The sequence below is a fragment of the Kogia breviceps genome, chromosome 16 (assembly GCF_026419965.1).
Source record: "Kogia breviceps isolate mKogBre1 chromosome 16, mKogBre1 haplotype 1, whole genome shotgun sequence".
NCBI classification, from domain to species: Eukaryota; Metazoa; Chordata; class Mammalia; order Artiodactyla; family Physeteridae; genus Kogia; species Kogia breviceps.
This window is the reverse complement of record NC_081325.1, coordinates 10,434,437-10,440,433: the sequence shown is the minus strand read 5'-3', so window position 1 is coordinate 10,440,433 and position 5,997 is coordinate 10,434,437.

Sequence of the window (5,997 nt, the reverse complement as noted above, 5' to 3'; positions counted from 1 at the left end):
GACAGGAACTGCTGCAGCCATTTTGCCACCATGAGGACAAGCCGGGATGCTGAGCAGTATTAACCTGGGTCCTTACTTTAGCCACACTTGGGTTCTTTGAGCCAGACTCCCTGTTATACGTGATACATTTTTTGTTTAAGTCAATTGAATTGGGGATTTTCTTTTTTTGCAGCCCAAACCAGCCATTCTATTAAAGACCCCAATTAACTCTCCTATTACCATCAAGATTCTGGGGCTAAAAGTAATCAAACCAGGTAAACAGTGCCAACAGTATAAAGAGTCCTGGACATTATATTTGCTCTTAGAGATTTTATAATAGGAGATACGTATATAAATAGAAGAGAGTATTGCAGGGCACATATACAGCATTAAAATAGTGGGGGCCAAAAGGTAGCCACTGGATCGAGATAGAAAAGATGCTAACAACCCCAAGGAATATAAGGGAGGTGAGGTGAACTAGCAAATGATCCCAAGGATTATAGTTAAAGTTCTTCTGATGAGAAAAATCATGAGAAGCATCTTCAGAAACATGTAATGCTTTAACCTGTGCCAAGGCGATGAGAGACATGAAACTGCATCTCTGTAACACACCACACCTTAGTAAGTCTGAAGCCTGAGTTTCCTGCATCATATAAAAATAGCTGTACTCCTCTAGACGGCTGACTGCACCCCGAGTACCAATGGCAAGAACCTGAAGTCTAGAGGTGTACAGTGATATTCACACATGTATTTTTTCATCCAGTGGGTTGAAGGACAGTGGGCGATGCAAGAGACAAGAGTGGACATCTCATTCAAAGAGCTGCCCTAGGGCTTAATGTCTCAACACACAAGCAACCTTATTTTATATGATGTGGTCATTTCATGTGCCATCAGGAGCCCTAGTAGTTCTTCTGTATTTGTATATAATGAACCCTCCTCATTTTTGTTTCAGAGAAATAACGTTCCCTAATGGAAAGATACATCAAAGATTATCGGGTCTAATCAACCATTTCACACATAAGGAATTGAAGGCTGAGAAAAGTCTTGTGACTTTTTCAGAATCTCGGGTCAGCACTAGAACCTGTATCTTGTCTCTCACCCAAAATATACTCTTGTTCCCAATAAATGTAATTTTACTTAATTTGCCAACAATTCACCTTGTCAATATTATTTTTATTTTGAATTGTATATTCTAAGATGCTAACAACTTTACTTACAACCCACTGGGAAATGACTTGGTTTCCAGACTTTTTTGTTTTTTGTTTTTGGTTCAATGGTGGAGCAAAGAATAAAAACCCTGACAAATAACCACAAAGAAGCTAAACCCTACAAAAGGTATAACTACAACGAAATGTGTATACTCTTTGCTATCCTCTCATGCCAGGGCCTTCAAAGCAATATTTTAGAAGGTCTGAAAAGTTTCAATATTAGAAATATTCACAGCAATTATTCTTATTAATATCAGAGGTGTTCTTACCACACATGTATTATTTATGATAATATGATCAGAGCATTAATGCTCTAGATCCACAGAGATCAGACAGCAATTAATGTTTATATAATGTTCACACAAACCTAATCATATTCTGGTAAGTAGCTCAATGGAGCTCATGTAATTAATGAAGCTGATGCTTTCTGCTAAAATCTAAGGATGTCTACAGACTTCCGATGGCAAAAACCTGACCTTACAAAATGCCAGTTTTATACATCCAGCTGTGATTGCTCTAAGGGTGAGACTGCCGTTTTGATGTGTCAATGTATTGATCTGGCAACCTCATTACAAGTTGATCTATGAAAAATTAACTGAAAACAATGGTGCCTGTTGGATAATCCTTACATTGTAGGACAACACAATTGCAAAATCTCTAAGAAGTGTTTTGAAAGCGTCATAGTTAGACTATTGCTTGGCATAAGTGACTATTGTTAGGGCTTGACAGCTGTTAGCTATGCTGAGATTTGAGTTGTTGAATTGGCTTGGATCGTCATTTGATTTCACTTACGCTTTCGCCCTGGGAATCACTCAATACGTGCTCAGTATCTCTTGGGTTCCTGTATCCTATTATAGTCTCTTGATGCGTAAATATATTTAAGAGCAAATAACATGCCACTTCTCGGTTTCCAAATAAGCTTACTCCGTTTTTAATTAAACTTCTCAGAGCAGTTTGTCAACCCTGGCATTTACACATAAAACATTGACAATTACGTAAAGATTCTTAAGAGACTTGTTTAGACTGTTTCGAGTTAAGAAGCACAGTGCCGGAGAAAGGGCAAAATTAAAGCACTAACGCAGTCTTGTTCACATCACAGCTCCGGAAACAAAAGCAGTGCTGCAGTGCATCCCACAGATGGGAATCCTGCTCGCTCGTCAGCCCCAGGGCGAGAGACGGAGCCACGCTGAAAGCACGGCCAGGCACCCTGGCACTTTTCCTGGGGAACTCTCCTCTTTATTTCTGGAAGAGTACTTAGAAACCCCTGTAAGAACAAACCGTATCAACTAGGGGCCTGTGCTTAGAGCTAGCGTCACCGGCAAAGCCCATTAACAATTCCTGGGAAATTATAAAAATAGAGTCTAGGTAATAAAATAAAGGCTAACCTTTTTGTTTCCTTTTCCTCTGTGCTTAGTTTCACTGGCTCACAGGGTGCTGCATAACGGGGCGTCACAACCGGAACCTGACGCGAAACGACTGCACCAACACCTCAGCTCACTGGGTTGTGCGCAGAAGGGCCGAAAACGCCACCTCAGTTCAAGATGGCGACGGCGAGCCGTGTGCAGAGAGGCTGCGCGCGCAGGCCCTGGATCTGAGGCGGGAGCAGCACAGCTCTGCTGCCTCGGGGGGAACCCCGCCCCACGCCCCGCCCACGCCCCGCCCACGCCCCGCTGACTGTCGGGATCCCCATAAAGCAGCTCCGGCCTCGGCCTGAGAAAGCTAGCCCTCTGGGGTACAGCTCGCACCTCTCCATTCTTTGATCAAAGAACAAAACTTTCCTTTGCTTCTGAACCAAATTTGGTCTCGTTCTACTGGCACGAGTGACACCAGGCAGGAGGACCCTTGCTGGACCCCGACTGGAAAGGTCGGTAACACTAGCACAGTATTCCTATCAGAAGGATGCAGGGATGTGAGGAGGGAGGGAAGCAGAGACAGAGAGATACAACTAATGCTGATACTATGTTCCAAGAAACAAAAATACAGCAGCTTATAAATCTCATTCTCTTAAAGAGAAAGATCATCCGGGTTGTGGATACAGATGAGGTCAGAGGAATAACTGTCACCAGGCAGGTATTGCAAGGCATTTCCAAGGCTCTCTTCTTGCTCTTACGGACGCACAGGTCTGCTCTCACGCGGGCTCCCAGGGCACCGAGCTTCCATCCACTGGCACCTTAAGGGTCCAAGGGGCACCGCCTCGTGGAAGAGGCACCAGACCGCCTCCCTGGACCTGCGCCCTCCTGCCTGCCATTGCCGCCTCCTCGGAGCCCTCGCAGTGCACTCGGAGCTCCGCAAAGACAGGGAAATGGCTTCCTTCCCTTTCTAGGTGACATTCAGTCAGAGGTGTTCCTAATCGGGGCAGCTTTTCTCCCAGGGACTTGTAGGGTTTGGGTCACAGAGCTGTTGCAGTTTACTTCCAGGCCTCTCTTTAGCACACAGACTTGAGCCAAGAGCTGATCAAGTGAGAGAAACTACAAGCCCTGCTTAGAAGGCCTCTCCTTCTGGAAACCAAGGCTCCAGGGCGAGAGGGGGCTTGCTGCCTTTTTCTTCCCTGGGTTGAAGGGCCTTGACTCCAACACACTGGGTTCTTGTACACCCCCCCCCCCACCCCAACACACCAGATACACACAGAGACATCAGAGTCCAGAATTAGGACAAGCACTTGTCGTGTGTTTCTCTTCTATATCTCATTTTAATGTCCTTACTACATAAACAGGAATAGATGTGTCACAGCATAATAATACATGAAATGCCTGTTATAAAATCACCCAACTTAAGAAGTAAAATAGACCCACTACTACTGTGTGTGTTTCTTTCCTATCCCAGCCTTGTGCCCCTAGCAGGTGAAACCTCTTTCTTGAATGTCAGGTTTCTCATTTCCTTGCTTTTTTACATATACATATATGGTTTTATCACATATGCATATGTGTCTTATTCCTAATTTTAAAGCGAAATGCTTCTAATAATTCCTTATGGAAAATCATATTTGTGATTGGTAGATATTCTTTATCAGATTAAGGCAGTTCTCTTCTATTTCTGAGTTTTTATTTAGAATAAGTGTTTAGTTTTACCAAATGCTTTTTCTGAATCTATTGAAATGATCACGTGTTTTCTTTTTCTTTTAATCTATTAAAAAGGATTCCTGGAATAAACCCAGGAATTAAAAGAAACCCCATTAGTTTTTTTCTTTTAAAAAATACATGGCTAGATTCAGTTGTTAATGTTTACGAATTTTTTTTTTTTTTTTTCCGCGGTACGCAGGCCTCTCACTGCTGTGGCCTCTCCCGTTGCGGAGCACAGGCTCCGGATGCGCAGGCTCAGCGGCCATGGCTCACGGGCCCAGCCGCTCCGCGGCATGTGGGATCCTCCCGGACCGGGCACGAACCCGCGTCCCCTGAATCGGCAGGCGGACTCTCAACCACTACGCCACCAGGGAACCCCTGTGCATAGTATTCTTATCTTTCAATCTTTCTGTGTCTATACATATGTCCCCCTTTTCATTCCTAACCTTATTTGTGACTTTTCCATTACATGTATCTAATAAAATCAATAGATTCTTTATAAAGAATCAATTGTTGGCTTTGTTAAGTCTGTCATGTTTGTTTTCTATTTCTTTGATTTCTGCTCTTCCTTCCTTCTACTTTTTAAAGAATTATTTTATTTTTATTTTCTAATTTCTTAAGTTAGGTGTTTCACTTACTAATTTTCAGACTTCTTTTCTAATGTAACATTTAATGCTATAAATCTCTAAGTACTCCTTTTGCTCCATATCATAATGGTTGATATGTATTATCATCATGGATGATACTAAAATTTTAAATTTCCCTTATGATATATTCTCTCAGTCTTCAGATGTATGGAAATTTTAATCTTATCTTTATGGAATTGCAGTCACAAAACAAAATGTGGTTCACATAATATCAGTTCTTTGAAATTTGTTGAGAATTGCTTTATGGGCTAATACATGGTCAATTTTTGTAAAGTATCCATGTGTGCTTGAGAAAAATGTGCATTATCGAAGTTTATGGCCAATCACACGAATTGACCAACATATTGTTTTGTTCAAGTATTCTGTATCTTTACTGATTTTTTGTTTAACTTAATAATTGAATGAACTGACCTATTAAAATTGATTTGTCCCTTAGTTTTTATATTTTTTATGCTATTTCATTAGTGCACAAATTTAGAATATATATTCCCAGTAAAATGATCCTTTTATTATTATGTAGTGATAATGCTTTTGTTTTTTTTTATGTAGTGATAATGCTTTTTTGTCTTAAGGTATCTCTTACTCATATACCTTTCTCAGCTTTTATTTTGTTATTATTTGCCGGGTATATTTTTCCACCCTTTAAGTTTCAACGCAGTATTTTTTTTTTTTTTTTTTTTTTTTTGTGGTACGCGGGCCTCTCACTGCTGTGGCCTCTCCCGTTGAGGAGCACAGGCTCCGGACGCGCAGGCTCAGCAGCCGTGGCTCACGGGCCCAGCCGCTCCGCGGCACGTGGGATCTTCCCGGACCGGGGCACGAACCCGCGTCCCCTGCATCGGCAGGCGGATTCTCAACCACTGCGCCACCAGGGAAGCCCCTCAACGCAGTATTTTTTAAAGCATGGGTTTCACTCTGATATCAGGGAATAAATGAACTTTTTTAGCATTTAAATCAATAATAAAATTTTAGTTTTTTTTTGTTTTTTTTTTTTTTTTTTTTTTAGGAAAGCATTTCCAATTATTTTTTTCTGTATCTAACATAAAGGAGTTTCTTATGGTTTTACATGTCAAATGAAGTCAAAGCTACATGGAAACTGATCCAGGA